The sequence below is a fragment of the Oncorhynchus gorbuscha genome, linkage group LG09 (assembly GCF_021184085.1).
Source record: "Oncorhynchus gorbuscha isolate QuinsamMale2020 ecotype Even-year linkage group LG09, OgorEven_v1.0, whole genome shotgun sequence".
NCBI classification, from domain to species: Eukaryota; Metazoa; Chordata; class Actinopteri; order Salmoniformes; family Salmonidae; genus Oncorhynchus; species Oncorhynchus gorbuscha.
The window spans coordinates 96,953,772-96,972,840 of NC_060181.1; positions in this window are offsets into that span (position 1 = coordinate 96,953,772).

A 19,069-nucleotide genomic window follows, 5' to 3' on the forward strand; every position below is an offset into this window, starting at 1 on the left:
ATCATTTATCTTCTGTCCCGCGCCGAGCATGACATTTCATTCACTGATTAGAATCCACCTCCTTCTCTCTGATTTACTCCTCTCTCTCTCTCTCCCCCCTCCTCCCCTCCTGCTCCCTCTCCTCTCCTCTCCTCTCCTCTCCTCTCCTCTCCTCTCCTCTCCTCTCCTCTCCTTCCCTTCCCTTCCCAAACCCTCCCCTCCCCTCCCCTCTCTTCCCTTCCATTCCCCTTCCCCTTCCCCTTCCCCTTCCCCTTCCCCCTCCCCTCCCCTTCCCTTCCCTTCCCTTCCCCCTTCCCTTCCCTTCCCCTTCCCCTTCCCTTCCTTCCCCTTCCCCTTCCCCTTCCCCTTCCCCTTCCCCTCCCCCCTCCCTCCTCTCTTCCCTTCCATTCCCCTTCCCCTTCCCATTCCCCTTCCCCCTTCCCCCTTCCCCTTCCCCTTCCCCTTCCCCTTCCCCTTCCCTTCCCCTTCCCTTCCCTTCCCCTTCCCCTTCCCCCTTCCCCTTCCCCTTCCCCTTCCCCTCTTCCCTTCCATTCCCTTCCCCTTCCCCTTCCCCTTCCCCTTCCCCTTCCCCTTCCCCTTCCCCTTCCCCTTCCTTTCCCTTCCCTTCCCTCCCCTTCCCTTCCCCTTCCCCTTCCCATTCCCTTCCCCTTCCCCTTCCCCTTCCCCTTCCCCTTCCCTTCCCTCCCCTTCCCCTCCCTCCCCTCCCCTCCCCTCCCCTCCCTTCCCTTCCCCCCCCCCTCCCCTCCCCTCCCCTCCCCTCCCCTTCCCAAACCCCCCTTCCCTTCCCTTCCCCTTCCCCTTCCCCTTCCCCTTCCCTTCCCTCCCTCCCTCCCCTCCTCCTCCCCTCCCTCCCCTCCCTCCCCTCCCTCCCCTCCCCTCCCCTCCCTCCTTCCCAAACCCTCCCCTTCCCTCCCTTCCCCTTCCCCCTCCCCTTCCCTTCCCCTTCCCTTCCTTCCTCCCTCCCCTCCCTTCCCTCCCCTCCCCTCCCCTCCCTCCCTCCCCTCCCCTCCCCTCCCTCCCCTTCCCCTTCCCCTCCCCTCCCTCCCTCCCTCCCCCCCCTTCCCTTCCCTTCCCTTCCTTCCCCTTCCCCCCCTTCCCCTTCCCCTTCCCCTTCCCCTTCCCCCTCCCCTCCCCTCCCATTCCCTTCCCTTCCCCTTCCATTCCCCTTCCCCTTCCCCTTCCCCTTCCCCTTCCCTTCCCCCCTCCCCTCCCCTCCCCTTCCCTTCCTTCCCTTCCCCTTCCCTTCCCCTTCCCTTCCCCTTCCCCTTCCCCCTCCCCCCCCCCTCCCCTCCCCTTCCCTTCCCCTTCCCCTTCCCCTTCCCCTTCCCCTTCCCCCCCTCCCCTCCCTCCCTCCCATCCCCTTCCCTTCCCTTCCCTTCCCTTTCCCCTTCCCCTTCCCCTTCCCCTTCCCCTTCCCCTTCCCTTCCCCTCCCTCCCCTCCCCTCCCCCCCTTCCCTTCCCTTCCCTCCCCCTCCCCTCCCCTCCCCTCCCCCTTCCCTTCCCCCTTCCCTCCCTCCCCTCCCCTCCCCCCCTCCCCTCCCCTCCCCTTTCCCTTCCCTTCCCTACCTACCCCTTCCCCTTCCCCTTCCCCTTCCCTCCCCTCCCCCCTCCCCTCCCATCCCCTCCCCTTTTCCCTTCCCTTCCCCCTCCCCTTCCCCTTCCCCTTCCCCTTCCCTCCCCTCCCCTCCCCTCCCCTCCCCTCCCCTTCCCTTCCCTTCCCTACCTACCCCTTCCCCTTCCCCTTCCCCTCCCTCCCCCCCCCTCCCCTCCCTTCCCTCCCTACCTCCCCTTCCCCTTCCCCTTCCCCTCCCCTCCCCTCCCCTCCCATCCCCTCCCCTTCCCTTCCCCTTCCCTTCCCCTTCCCCTCCCCCTCCCCTCCCCTCCCTCCCCTCCCCTCCCCTCCCCTCCCCTCCCCTTTCCCTTCCCTTCCCCTTCCCCTTCCCCTCCCCTCCCCTCCCCTCCCCTTTCCCTTCCCTTCCCTACCTACCCCTTCCCCTTCCCCTTCCCCTTCCCTCCCCTCCCATCCCATCCCCTCCCCTCCCCTCCTCCCCCTCCACCAGCTGCCTCCAGTCAGCCTAACAGGAGTGGTAACAATGGAACATTATGAGGGTAACTGTCTCCATTAGGTTCATTGTGTATCAGCAGCAGGTATTAATGGGGAAGGAGGGGAGGGGTCTTTGATTAAGATGGAGGATTTATGGCGGAACAGACACCGCAGGCAGAAACAGTTAGTTCCACACAGGAACCAGTTAGTCCCACACAGGAACCAGTTAGTCCCACACAGGAACTAGTTAATCCCACACAGCAACCAGTTAATCCCACACAGGAACCAGTTAGTCCAACACAAGAACCAGTTAATCCCACACAAGAACCAGTTAGTCCCACACAAGAACCAGTTAATCCCACACAGGAACCAGTTAGTCCCATACAGGAACCAGTTAGTCCCACACAAGAACCAGTTAATCCCACACAAGAACCAGTTAGTCCCACACAAGAACCAGTTAATCCCACACAAGAACCAGTTAATCCCACACAGGAACCAGTTAGTCCCACACAAGAACCAGTTAATCCCACACAAGAACCAGTTAGTCCCACACAAGAACCAGTTAATCCCACACAAGAACCAGTTAATCCCACACATGAACCAGTTAGTCCCACACAGGAACAAGTTAGCCCCACACAAGAACCAGTTAATCCCACACATGAACCAGTTAATCCCACACATGAACCAGTTAGTCCTACACAGGAACCAGTTAGTCCCACACAGGAACTAGTTAGTCCCACACAGGAACTAGTTAGTCCCACACATGAACTAGTTAATCCCACACAGGAACCAGTTAGTCCCACACAGGAACTAGTTAATCCCACACAGGAACCAGTTAATCCCACACAGGAACCAGTTAGTCCCACACAAGAACCAGTTAATCCCACACAGGAACTAGTTAGTCCCACACATGAACTAGTTAATCCCACACAGGAACCAGTTAGTCCCACACAGGAACTAGTTAATCCCACACAGGAACCAGTTAATCCCACACAGGAACCAGTTAGTCCCACACAAGAACCAGTTAATCCCACACAAGAACCAGTTAATCCCACACATGAACCAGTTAGTCCCACACAGGAACAAGTTAGTCCCACACAAGAACCAGTTAATCCCACATATGAACCAGTTAATCCCACACATGAACCAGTTAGTCCTACACAGGAACCAGTTAGTCCCACACAGGAACTAGTTAGTGCCACACAGGAACTAGTTAATCCCACACAGGAACCAGTTAGTCCCACACAGGAACTAGTTAATCCCACACAGGAACCAGTTAATCCCACACAGGAACCAGTTAGTCCCACACAAGAACCAGTTAATCCCACACAAGAACCAGTTAATCCCACACATGAACCAGTTAGTCCCACACAGGAACAAGTTAGTCCCACACAAGAACCAGTTAATCCCACACATGAACCAGTTAGTCCCACACAGGAACCAATTAATCCCACACAGGAACCAGTTAATCCCACACAGGAACTAGTTAGTCCCACACAGAAACAGGACAGGAGTTACAGCTGCCAAGATCACACACATTGCTGGAAGCTGGAATATTCACAGACTTTTCCATGTTGTTTTCTATGCCATGAAATCTTACATTACAGAACCACGTATTCTGTTCCCATTGACCAGCTACTTGATTTGGAGGGGTTTAATCGGACTTGTACCGTATGTTAACAGTCTGTCTCAAGAGACTACGAAGAGGGTCACAAGGAACAGCCTCTGCAAAAACAAAAACGGTGACAAATGAAGATGGCTATTTCCTTTTTTATGTAAAAGTCAACAGCCGTCCCACCGTGGTGCAGTTCAGTCCCTCAGCATGCTGCTGCTGCCTGACCAGGCAGATAATACAGGCTTGGTTGGACAACCCTTTAAATGAGCTTCTAACAAGATAAACCCCAGGAGGAACAACAGGGAGGACAAGGGTTAAACTGACTGTGTGCGGCATCATCTAACTAAAATGGCATCATGTAACTAAGATGGCATCATGTAACTAAGATGGCATCATGTAACTAAGATGGCATCATGTAACTAAGATGGCATCATCTAACTGGGATGGCATCATCTAACTAAGATGGCATCATGTAACTAAAATGGCATCATGTAACTAAGATGGCATCATGTAACTAAAATGGCATCATGTAACTAAGATGGCATCATGTAACTAAGATGGCATCATGTAACTAAGATGGCATCATGTAACTAAGATGGCATCATGTAACTAAGATGGCATCATGTAACTAAGATGGCATCATCTAACTGGGATGGCATCATCTAACTAAGATGGCATCATGTAACTAAAATGGCATCATGTAACTAAGATGGCTTCATGTAACTAAGATGGCATCATGTAACTAAGATGGCATCATCTAACTGGGATGGCATCATCTAACTAAGATGGCATCATGTAACTAAAATGGCATCATGTAACTAAAATGGCATCATGTAACTAAAATGGCATCATGTAACTAAAATGGCATCATGTAACTAAAATGGCATCATGTAACTAAGAATGAAGGTACGAAGGACCACGCTACATCTAGGATGATCAGGGATCATTGAAATACCAGAAACATTTTGTAGGCTTCATTTCATGAAATCCCTTTGTTTGGTGATTGGTTGATGTGTCACCTGCCTTAGTGAAGATAGCCTCACTTCATCAGTTCTGTCAACCCGAACTACCACAACACCTGCTCTAATTCCTGTAAATGGCCAGGTAATGATGTGTATTCAGGCACTTTATGTGGCTATCTTCCATCTCCCAGCTGTTCCAGTTCCCACAGACCAATGATAGGCCTACTTCATAGACTTTACAAATAGCTCCTGGCGAAAGGAAAGGAGATCATTACTGCCCAACCTGCCACTTTCCCTCATCTTCCACCTGCCAAGGGGTGAACACGTTAAATATGTTTTCTTTTGGTACATTTAGAACAGGCTGAAACTCTATTTCCACAATATATCATTTGAAAACAATTTGGAAACATCTGTCAAAGAAACGAACACTGTGTCACGTTCGTCATAAGGATCGGACCAAGGCGTAGAGTGGTATGCGGACATTCTCTTTTTAATGAATGAACAAAAAAACAACCAAACGAAACGTGAAGCTATACAAAACTAGCGCTGACCGGCAACTGAACATAGACAAGATCCCACAACTAACAATGGGGGAAAAAATGGCTACCTAAATATGATCCCCAACCAGGTAGGCCAGTTGAGAACACCTTTATTTAACCAGGTAGGCTAGTTGAGAACACCTTTATTTAACCAGGTAGGCCAGTTGGGTGAGGGGACGTGATGAGTCCCGAATGGCACCCTATTCCCTATATAGTGCACTACTATAGACCAGGGCCCTATTCCCTATATAGTGCACTACTATAGACCAGAGACCTATTCCCTATATAGTGCACTACTACAGACCAGAGCACCATTCCCTATATAGTGCACTACTATAGACCAGAGCCCTATTCCCTATATAGTGCACTACTATAGACCAGAGCCCTATTCCCTATATAGTGCACTACTTTAGACCAGAGCCCTATTCCCTATATAGTACACTACTATAGACCAGAGCTCTATTCCCTATATAGTGCACTACTTTAGACCAGAGCCCTATTCCCTATATAGTGCACTACTTTAGACCAGAGCCCTATTCCCTATATAGTGCACTACTTTAGACCAGAGCCCTATTCCCTATATAGTGCACTACTATAGACCAGAGCTCTATTCCCTATATAGTGCACTACTTTAGACCAGAGCCCTATTCCCTATATAGTGCACTACTTTAGACCAGAGCCCTATTCCCTATATAGTGCACTACTTTAGACCAGAGCCCTATTCCCTATATAGTGCACTACTTTAGACCAGAGCCCTATTCCCTATATAGTACACTACTATAGACCAGAGACCTATTCCTATTCGACTCCATTTTGCTGATCCCTGCCTACAGGCAGAAACTCAAACAAGAGGCCCCCACGCTGAGGTCTGTCCAACGCTGGTCAGACCAAGCTGATTCCACACTCCAAGACTGCTTCCATCACGTGGACTGGGACATGTTTCGTATTGCGTCAGATAAAAATATTGATGAATACGCTGATTCGGTGTGCGAGTTCATTAGAACGTGCGTTGAAGATGTCGTTCCCATAGCAACGATAAAAACATTCCCTAACCAGAAACCGTGGATTGATGGCAGCATTCGCGTGAAACTGAAAGCGTGAACCACTGCTTTTAATCAGGGCAAGGTGTGTGGCAACATGACCGAATACAAACAGTGCAGCTATTCCCTCCGCAAGGCTATTAAACAAGCTAAGTGTCAGTACAGAGACAAAGTGGAGTCTCAATTCAATGGCTCAGACACAAGAGGCATGTGGCAGGGTCTACAGTCAATCACGGACTACAAGAAGAAACCCAGCCCAGTCACGGACCAGGATGTCTTGCTCCCAGGCAGACTAAATAACTTTTTTGCCCGCTTTGAGGACAATACAGTGCCACTGACACGGCCTGCAACAAAAACATGCGGTCTCTCCTTCACTGCAGCCGAGGTGAGTAAGACATTTAAACGTGTTAACCCTCGCAAGGCTGCAGGCCCAGACGGCATCCCCAGCCGCGCCCTCAGAGCATGCGCAGACCAGCTGGCCGGTGTGTTTACGGACATATTCAATCAATCCCTATACCAGTCTGCTGTTCCCACATGCTTCAAGAGGGCCACCATTGTTCCTGTTCCCAAGAAAGCTAAGGTAACTGAGCTAAACGACTACCGCCCCGTAGCACTCACTTCCGTCATCATGAAGTGCTTTGAGAGACTAGTCAAGGACCATATCACCTCCACCCTACCTGACACCCTAGACCCACTCCAATTTGCTTACCGCCCAAATAGGTCCACAGACGATGCAATCTCAACCACACTGCACACTGCCCTAACCCACCTGGACAAGAGGAATACCTATGTGAGAATGCTGTTCATCGACTACAGCTCGGCATTCAACACCATAGTACCCTCCAAGCTCGTCATCAAGCTCGAGACCCTGGGTCTTGACCCCGCCCTGTGCAACTGGGTACTGGACTTCCTGACGGGCCGCCCCCAGGTGGTGAGGGTAGGCAACAACATCTCCTCCCCGGTGATCCTCAACACTGGGGCCCCACAAGGGTGCGTTCTGAGCCCTCTCCTGTACTCCCTGTTCACCCACGATTGCGAGGCCACGCACGCCTCCAACTCAATCATCAAGTTTGCGGACGACACAACAGTGGTAGGCTTGATTACCAACAACGATGAGACGGCCTACAGGGAGGAGGCGAGGGCCCTCGGAGTGTGGTGTCAGGAAAATAACCTCACACTCAACGTCAACAAAACTAAGGAGATGATTGTGGACTTCAGGAAACAGCAGAGGGAACACCCCCCTATCCACATCGATGGAACAGTAGTGGAGAGGGTAGCAAGTTTTAAGTTCCTCGGCATACACATCACAGACAAACTGAATTGGTCCACTCACACAGACAGCATCGTGAAGAAGGCGCAGCAGCGCCTCTTCAACCTCAGGAGGCTGAAGAAATTCGGCTTGTCACCTAAAGCACTCACAAACTTCTACAGATGCACAATCGAGAGCATCCTGGCGGGCTGTATCACCGCCTGGTACGGCAACTGCTCCGCCCACAACCGTAAGGCTCTCCAGAGGGTAGTGAGGTCTGCACAACGCATCACCGGGGGCAAACTACCTGCCCTCCAGGACACCTACACCACCCGATGTTACAGGAAGGCCATAAAGATCATCAAGGACATCAACCACCCGAGCCACTGCCTGTACACCCCGCTATCATCCAGAAGGCGAGGTCAGTACAGGTGCATCAAAGCTGGGACCGAGAGACTGAAAAACAGCTTCTATCTCAAGGCCATCAGACTGTTAAACAGCCACCACTAACATTGAGTGGCTGCTGCCAACACACTGACACTGACTCAACTCCAGCCACTTTAATAATGGGAATTGATGGGAAATGATGTAAATATATCACTAGCCACTTTAAACAATGCTACCTTATATAATGTTACTTACCCTACATTATTCATCTCATATGCATACGTATATACTGTATTTTATATCATCGACTGCATCCTTATGTAATACATGTATCACTAGCCACTTTAACTATGCCACTTTGTTTACATACTCATCTCATATGTATATACTGTACTCGATACCATCTACTGTATCTTGCCTATGCTGCTCTGTACCATCACTCATTCATATATCCTTATGTACATATTCTTTATCCCCTTACACTGTGTATAAGACAGTAGTTTTGGAATTGTTAGTTAGATTACTTGTTGGTTATCACTGCATTGTCGGAACTAGAAGCACAAGCATTTTGTTACACTCGCATTTAACATCTGCTAACCATGTGTATGTGACAAATACAATTTGATTTGATTTGATTTGATTCATATAATGCACTACTATAGACCAGAGCCCTATTCCATTACATTTACATTTAAGTCATTTATCAGACGCTCTTATCCAGAGCGACTTACAAATTGGTGCATTCACCTTATGACATCCAGTGGAACAGCCACTTTACAATAGTGCATCTAAATCTTAAAGGGGGGGAGGGGTGAGAAGGATTACTTATCCTATCCTAGGTATTCCTTAAAGAGGTGGGGTTTCAGGTGTCTCCGGAAGGTGGTGATTGACTCCGCTGTCCTGGCGTCGTGAGGGAGTTTGTTCCACCATTGGGGGGCCAGAGCAGCGAACAGTTTTGACTGGGCTGAGCGGGAGCTGTACTTCCTCAGTGGTAGGGAGGCGAGCAGGCCAGAGGTGGATGAACGCAGTGCCCTTGTTTGGGTGTAGGGCCTGATCAGAGCCTGGAGGTACTGAGGTGCCGTTCCCCTCACAGCTCCGTAGGCAAGCACCATGGTCTTGTAGCGGATGCGAGCTTCAACTGGAAGCCAGTGGAGAGAGCGGAGGAGTGGGGTGACGTGAGAGAACTTGGGAAGGTTGAACACCAGACGGGCTGCGGCGTTCTGGATGAGTTGTAGGGGTTTAATGGCACAGGCAGGGAGCCCAGCCAACAGCGAGTTGCAGTAATCTAGACGGGAGATGACAAGTGCCTGGATTAGGACCTGCGCCGCTTCCTGTGTGAGGCAGGGTCGTACTCTGCGGATGTTGTAGAGCATGAACCTACAGGAACGGGCCACCGCCTTGATGTTAGTTGAGAACGACAGGGTGTTGTCCAGGATCACGCCAAGGTTCTTAGCGCTCTGGGAGGAGGACACAATGGAGTTGTCAACCGTGATGGCGAGATCATGGAACGGGCAGTCCTTCCCTGGGAGGAAGAGCAGCTCCGTTTGCCGAGGTTCAGCTTGAGGTGGTGATCCGTCATCCACACTGATATGTCTGCCACACTTGTTCTAAAATCCCAACAAGTGTCACTGGAGGCTCTGAAGATAACCCGAGAACCAGGTAAAAAAACATATGGATGTAGAATAGTGCCCCCCAAAAACCGATTCAATATATTATACGTGATCTCCTAGACATATAGGACAGACACATCAAAACCTTGTTTCTTATGATTTATTTTTCGAAGGTCTGTTTTGCCATTTATTAATGTGTCACCTGTATTCAGTGCGTTTCCACCTCCTCCCGGCCTCTCCTGCCTGGGGAGAGATTGCCAGAGGGACAGGGGAAATTAGCTGATTAAAGCAGGCCGTGTGCTGGCTGGTTGTCAGCAGGGAGAGATGGAGAGGGGAGGGAGGAGAGAGATTCATGTCTGCTAGTGGGTGGTGTAGTGTTTGTGTACCGTGTCACACTCTTGTCAGAGACTGAGTGAAATGTCTTCATCAATTTGTACCCATTATCATGTCAATGGGCAAACAGGGAGAGAGGGAGGAGGGAGTAGGGAGAGAGGAGGGGGAGGGAAGAGAGGGAAGGGAGGAGACGGGAGAGAGGAGGGGGAAGGGAGGAGAGGGGAGGAGAGGGGAGAGAGGAGGGGGAATGTAGGCGTGGGAGAGATGAGGGGGAAGGGAGGAGGGAGAGAAGAGGGAGAGGGAAAGGAGGAGAGGGGAGAGAGGAGGGGGAAGGGAGGAGAGGGGAGGGGAGGGGAGAGAGGGAAGGGAGGAGGGAGAGAAGAGGGGGAGGGAAAGGAGGAGAGGGGAGAGAGGAAGGGGAAGGGAGGAGAGGGGAGGGGAGGGGAGAGAGGAGGGGGAAGAAGGGATCTGGGCTTCTGTATCACCATCTGCACACACACACACACACACCTACACACACGCACGCACACACACACACACACACACACGCACGTACACACACACACACACACACGCACGCACACACGTACACACACACGTACACGTACACACACACACACACACACACACACACACACACACACACACACACACACACACACACACACACACACACACACACACACACACACACACACACACACACACACACACACACACACACACACACACACACACCTTTCTGCCCTCCCAACCAGAGTCATTTACCGTAAGCAGGCTATTTAATTTTCCTGAAATAGTTTCAGCCGACAGCTTCATGTTTATTAAACAGTGTCACAACATTATGAGACTGCTCTATAGTCTCCTGGTGTACTACTGTATACATTACAACATTATGAGACTGTATACATTACAACATTATGAGACTGTATACATTACAACATTATGAGACTGCTCTATAGTCTCCTGGTGTACTACTGTATACATTACAACATTATGAGACTGTATACATTACAACATTATGAGACTGCTCTATAGTCTCCTGGTGTACTACTGTATACATTACAACATTATGAGACTGCTCTATAGTCTCTTGGTGTACTACTGTATACATTACAACATTATGAGACTGTATACATTACAACATTATGAGACTGCTCTATAGTCTCCTGGTGTACTACTGTATACATTACAACATTATGAGACTGTATACATTACAACATTATGAGACTGCTCTATAGTCTCCTGGTGTCCCACTGTATACATTACAACATTATGAGACTGTATACATTACAACATTATGAGACTGCTCTATAGTCTCCTGGTGTCCCACTGTATACAGCATGAGATTATTAGTTAGCATGAGGGGTGGTTTATTAGTCAGTTAGCATGAGGGATGGTTTATTAGTTAGCATGAGGGGTGGTTTATTAGTCAGTTAGCATGGGGGATGGTTTATTAGTCAGTTAGCATGAGGGATGGTTTATTAGTCAGTTAGCATGAAGGATGGTTTATTAGTCAGTTAGCATGAAGGATGGTTTATTAGTCAGTTAGCATGAAGGATGGTTTATTAGTCAGTTAGCATGAAGGATGGTTTATTAGTCAGTTAGCATGAAGGATGGTTTATTAGTCAGCATGGGGGATGGTTTATTAGTTAGCATGAAGGATGGTTTATTAGTTAGCATGAAGGATGGTTTATTAGTTAGCATGAAGGATGGTTTATTAGTTAGCATGAAGGATGGTTTATTAGTTAGCATGAGGGATGGTTTATTAGTCAGTTAGCATGAAGGATGGTTTATTAGTCAGTTAGCATGAGGGATGGTTTATTAGTCAGTTAGCATGAAGGATGGTTTATTAGTCAGTTAGCATGAAGGATGGTTTATTAGTCAGTTAGCATGAAGGATGGTTTATTAGTCAGTTAGCATGAAGGATGGTTTATTAGTCAGTTAGCATGAAGGATGGTTTATTAGTCAGCATGGGGGATGGTTTATTAGTTAGCATGAAGGATGGTTTATTAGTTAGCATGAAGGATGGTTTATTAGTTAGCATGAAGGATGGTTTATTAGTCAGTCAGCATGAGGGGTGGTTTATTAGTCAGTTAGCATGAGGGATGGTTTATTAGTCAGTTAGCATGAGGGATGGTTTATTAGTCAGTTAGCATGAAGGATGGTTTATTAGTTAGCATGAAGGATGGTTTATTAGTCAGTCAGCATGAAGGATGGTTTATTAGTCAGTTAGCATGAGGGATGGTTTATTAGTCAGTTAGCATGAGGGATGGTTTATTAGTCAGTCAGCATGAAGGATGGTTTATTAGTCAGTCAGCATGAAGGATGGTTTATTAGTCAGTTAGCATGAAGGATGGTTTATTAGTCAGTTAGCATGAGGGATGGTTTATTAGTCAGTTAGCATGAGGGATGGTTTATTTTAAGGCAGCAGCTACTTACCAATGAGGTAGCTCTATTTTAAGGCAGTAGCTACATACCAATTAGGTAGCTCTATTTTAATGCAGTAGCTACTTACCAATGAGGAAGCTCTATTTTAAGGCAGTAGCTACTTACCAATGCTCTATTTTAAGGCAGTAGCTACTTACCAATGCTCTATTTTAAGGCAGTAGCTACTTACCAATGAGGTAGCTCTATTTTAAGGCAGTAGCTCCTTACCAAAAGAGGAAGCTCTATTTTAAGGCAGTGGCTCATTACCAATGAGGAAGCTCTATTTTAAGGCAGTAGCTACTTACCAATGAGGTAGCTCTATTTTAAGGCAGTAGCTACATACCAATGAGGTAGCTCTATTTTAAGGCAGTAGCTACTTACCAAAGAGGAAGCTCTATTTTAAGGCAGTAGCTACTTACCAATGAGGAAGCTCTATTTAAGGCAGTAGCTACTTACCAATGAGGAAGCTCTATTTTAAGGCAGTAGCTACTTACCAATGCTCTATTTTAAGGCAGTAGCTACTTACCAATGAGGTAGCTCTATTTTAAGGCAGTAGCTACTTACCAATGAGGAAGCTCTATTTTAATGCAGTAGCTACTTACCAATGGGGAAGCTCTATTTTAAGACAGTAGCTACTTACCAATGAGGTAGCTCTATTTTAAGGCAGTAGCTACTTACCAATGAGGTAGCTCTATTTTAAGGCAGTAGCTACTTACCAAAGAGGAAGCTCTATTTTAATGCAGTAGCTACTTACCAATGGGGAAGCTCTATTTACTAGGAATCCACAGTGTGTGCATTGACTCTGTGCTGGAAAGACAGGTTTCTAACGTTGAATTTGAAAACCATAAAGCTTAACGATGAGGTAGAGCAGCCTTATAGTCCCCAGACACATCTCTGATACAATAAGAATAAGAACTCCATGTGTACCAGGTTAAAATGTTTTCGTCACATGCTTCGTAAGACAACAGGTGTAGAGTAGAGAAAATAATTTAAATATACAAAATAATTACGCTTAATAAAAGTTATAATTAATACACAATGAGTAATGATAACTTGGCTAAATACAAGGGTTACCAGTACTGAGTCAATGTGCGGGGGTACGAAGTAATTGAGGTAGGTATGTACATATAACTAGGAATGAATTGACTAGGCAACATAATGGATAATAAACAGTAGCAGTAGTCTATGTTATGAGTCAAAAGAGTGCAGATCAATGTAGATAGTCCGGGTAGCTATTTGGTTAACTATTTAACTAACTATTTAGCTTTCTAATGGCATCTGGCCCTATTGGATCCAGACTGGGTGCATCAGTACCGCTTGCTGGGCGGTAAGCAGAGAGAACCGTCTATGACGTGATGTAGACTTTTGACAATTTTTATGGCCTTCTTCTGACACCGCCTGGTATAGAGTTCCTGGTTGGCAGGGAGCTCGTTCCCCAGTGATGTACTGTGATGTATTGCAATACTATACTGTATAACTATACTATATTGTATTACTACAATGTACTAAACAACTATACAATATTGTATTACTATACTATATTACTATACTATATTGTATTACTACACTGTACTAAACAACTATACTATATTGTATTACTATACTATATTACTATACTATATTGTATTACTACACTGTACTAAACAAATATACTATATTGTATTACTACACTGTACTAAACAACTATACTATATTGTATTACTATACTATATTACTATACTATATTGTATTACTACACTGTACTAAACAACTATACTATATTGTATTACTACACTGTACTAAACAACTATACTATATTGTATTACTATACTATTATGTATAACTATACTATATTGTATTACTATACTATACTGTATAACTGTACTACAGTATAGTGCTATACTATACTGTATCACTAGGCTATATTGTATTACTATACTGTATTACTATACTACACTGTATAACTGTACAATGCTGTATTACTATACTGTATTAGTATACTGTATTACTGTACTGTATTACTATACTGTGTTACTATACTGTATTACTATACTGTGTTACTATGCTGTGTTACTATACTATACTGTGTAACTATACTGTATTACTATACTGTATTGCTATACTGTATTACTATGCAGTATTACTATACTGTGTTACTATGCTGTATTGCTATACTGTATTACTATGCAGTATTACTATACTGTGTTACTATGCTGTATTACAATACTGTGTTGATATACTGTGTAACTATACTGTGTTACTATGCTGTGTTACTATACTGTATTACTATACTGTATTGCTATACTGTATTACTATGCAGTATTACTATACTGTGTTACTATGCTGTATTACAATACTGTGTTGATATACTGTGTAACTATACTGTGTTACTATTCTGTGTTACTATACTGTGTTACTATGCTGTGTTACTATACTGTGTTACTATAATGTATTACTATGTAACTATACTGTATTACTATACTGTATTGCTATACTGTATTACTATGCAGTATTCCTATACTGTGTTACTATGCTGTATTACAATACTGTGTTGATATACTGTGTAACTATACTGTGTTACTATACTGTGTTACTATGCTATATTGATATACTGTGTTGATATACTGTATTACTATACTGTGTTACTGTGTTGATATACTGTATTACTATACTGTGTTACTATACTGTGTTACTATGCTATATTGATATACTGTGTTGATATACTGTATTACTATACTGTGTTACTGTGTTGATATACTGTATTACTATACTGTGTTACTATACTGTGTTACTATGCTGTGTAACTATGCTGTGTTACTATACTGTGTTACTATGCTGTGTAACTATGCTGTGTTAATATACTGTGTTACTATACTGTGTTACTATGCAGTATTACTATACTATGCTCTGTTACTATACTGTGTTACTATACTGTGTAACTATACTGTGTTACTATGCTGTGTAACTATACTGTGTTACTATGCTGTGTTACTATACTGTGTTACTATAATGTATTACTATGTAACTATACTGTGTTACTATGCTATATTGATATACTGTGTTGATATACTGTGTTGATATACTGTATTACTATACTGTGTTACTATACTGTGTTACTTTGCAGTATTACTATACTATGCTGTGTTACTATACTGTGTAACTATGCTGTGTTACTATACTGTTTTACTGTGTTGATATACTGTATTACTATACTGTGTTACTATACTGTGTTACTATACTGTGTAACTATACTGTGTTACTATACTGTGTTACTATACTGTGTTGATATACTGTGTTACTATACTGTGTTGATATACTGTGTTACTATACTGTGTTACTATGCTGTGTTACTATGCTGTGTTGATATACTGTGTTGCTATGCTGTGTTACTATACTGTGTTACTATACTGTGTAGATATACTTTGTTACTATACTGTGTTACTATACTGTGTTACTATACTGTGTTACTATACTGTGTTACTATACTGTGTTACTATGCTGTGTTACTATGCTGTGTTGATATACTGTGTTACTATACTGTGTTACTATACTGTGTTACTATACTGTGTTACTATGCTGTGTTACTATGCTGTGTTGATATACTGTGTTACTATACTGTGTTACTATATTGTGTTGATGTACTGTGTTACTATACTGTGTTACTATACTGTGTTACTATGCTGTGTTACTATGCTGTGTTGATATACTGTGTTACTATACTGTGTTACTATACTGTGTTACTATGCTGTGTTACTATGCTGTGTTGATATACTGTGTTACTATACTGTGTTACTATACTGTATTACTATACTGTGTTACTATACTGTGCTACTATACTGTGTTACTATACTGTAATGATATACTGTATTGATATAATGTGTTACTATACTGTGTTACTATGCTGTGTTGATATACTGTGTTGATATACTGTATTACTATACTGTGTTACTATACTGTGTTACTTTGCAGTATTACTATACTATGCTGTGTTACTATACTGTGTAACTATGCTGTGTTACTATACTGTGTTACTATGCTGTGTTACTATACTGTGTAACTATGCTGTGTTACTATACTGTGTAACTATGCTGTGTTACTATACTGTGTAACTATGCTGTGTTACTATACTGTGTAACTATGCTGTGTTACTATACTGTGTTACTATGCTGTGTTACTATACTGTGTAACTATGCTGTGTTACTATACTGTGTAACTATGCTGTGTTACTATACTGTGTAACTATGCTGTGTTACTATACTGTGTTACTATGCTGTGTTACTATACTGTGTAACTATGCTGTGTTACTATACTGTGTTACTATGCTGTGTTACTATACTGTGTAACTATGCAGTATTACTATATTGTGTTACTATACTGTGTTACTATGCTGTGTTACTATACTGTGTAACTATGCTGTGTTACTATACTGTGTTACTATACTGTGTTACTATACTGTGTAACTGTACTGTGTTACTATACTGTGTTACTATACTGTGTTACTATGCAGTATTACTATACTATGCTGTGTTACTATACTGTGTTACTATGCTGTGTTACTATGCAGTAGTACTATACTATGCTGTGTTACTATGCTGTGTTACTATGCTGTGTTACTATACTGTGTTACTATACTGTGTTGATATACTGTGTTGCTATACTGTGTTGATATACTGTGTTACTATACTGTGTTGATATACTGTGTTGCTATACTGTGTTACTATACTGTGTTACTATACTGTGTTGATATACTGTGTTACTATACTGTGTTGATATACTGTGTTACTATACTGTGTTGATATACTGTGTTACTATGGTGATGTTTATGGGGTATCTTGTCTCCTGGCTGGGGTGTTGTGAGGAGGTGTCTGTGGTGAGGTTTATGGGGTAGCTTGTCTCCTGGCTGGGGTGTTGTGAGGAGGTGTCTGTGGTGAGGTTTATGGGGTAGCTTGTCTCCTGGCTGGGGTGTTGTGAGGAGGTGTCTGTGGTGATGTTTATGGGGTATCTTGTCTCCTGGCTGGGGTGTTGTGAGGAGGTGTCTGTGGTGAGGTTTATGGGGTAGCTTGTCTCCTGGCTGGGGTGTTGTGAGGAGGTGTCTGTGGTGAGGTTTATGGGGTAGCTTGTCTCCTTGCTGGGGTGTCTGTGGTGAGGTTTATGGTGTAGCTTGTCTCCTGGCTGGGGTGTCTGTGGTGAGGTTTATGGTGTAGCTTGTCTCCTGGCTGGGTGTTGTGAGGAGGTGTCAGTGGTGAGGTTTATGGGGTAGCTTGTCTCCTGGCTGGGTTGTTGTGAGGAGGTGTCTGTGGTGGTTGCCGAGGAGATTGATTAGGACAAAGAGTGAGGCACAACATGACCACCGACAGCTGTAAATCCACTGACCAGAACAATCTCTCATGATGGTTTTATATGTACTGACAGTAACAATATAACGGCCTCCATATTAGATGCGTTACCATTCCACGTGTACAACTACCTACATCATAACATTTGACTTAACTTCCTCACCTTAATATTCATCTTGTGGAGAGGCCAGAACAATCTCTGATGATGGGTTTTATCTGTACTCACACAGGGTGATAGACGGCCCTGGTCTTAACATGTGTTCTGTTCTGTGCGCTTTATAGGAGCCGTGTGACTCGGTTGGTAGAGCGTGGTACTTGCGACATCAGGATTGTAGGTTCAATTCCCACGGGGGACCAGTATGGAGAATGTATGCCCTCACTATTGTAAGAGCGTCTGCTAAATGGGCTCCTGAGTGGCGCAGCTGTCTGAGAAACTGCATCTCAGTGCAAGGGGTGTCACTACAGTCCCTGGTTCAAATCCAGGCTGTATCACATATGATTGGAAGTTCCTTAGGGTGGTTCACAATTGTCCCAGTGTTGTCCGGGGCAGGCCGTCATTGTAAATACGAATTAGCTGTTAACTGACTTGCCGAGTTAAATAAAGATTACGTTTTTAAATACTCAAGTGTAATCATAACATTTCACTTTACATAAATACAGGAAAAGTCTCATACCAACATCCTCCACTAAAATGTACCTTGTGGATGGAGTTGGTGAGGTTCAATACAACTAGTGAAGGAAAGGCAAGGTTTACTAGAGTAACTAACCACTGTCACAAGTTGCCTTCAGTCCAGGTGGAGATGAAACTCTACTGATGTGGCATTACTGACCTCTAGTGGAATTCCTACGACACTACATCTAGCCAGCAGATAGAGGCACTGGGACAAACTCAATTTCATTCTCCACACATCCTCTTCTCTCTCTCTCTCTCTCTCACTCTCACCTCCTTCTTAAAACCCATTGGAGGAAGAAGGTCAGAGAGGCGGGACCTCTGACCTTCTCTTCCAATAGGTTTTTGAGAAGGAGGTGAGGCGCGAAGACGTGAGGAATCAAGGAAATGCAGTTGAGATTTCAGGGCTTGATCCTTGATGAGGTCATACAAAATTGCAGTATAGGCATCAACAATATTGGTACAGCATACTTAATGAATATGAGGGAGATGAATAAGTCATAATGTATGTATGACGTGTGTGCATGTAATCAGCAAATACATGGTTGATGCTTGGTCAAACCTCAAACAGACATTATACTGCTGCAGTAGGATAATATACTAGGGCTAAATTAGCATGTAGGCATCTGGATGAATCACTGGTCAATTTAAAGCTAGAATCTATAAGTCAATGGCTAACATCACCTGGTGGAAACAATTTATCAAGTCATGGGGTTTACAATATATGGTGTCTTCCTTTCTAGTGGAGTTTTTCCTCATAGCCTGGTTCCTCTCTAGGTTTCTTCCTTTCTAGTGGAGTTTTTCCTCATAGCCTGGTTCCTCTCTAGGTTTCTTCCTAGGTTTCTTCCTTTCGAGGGAGTTGTTCCTCATAGCCT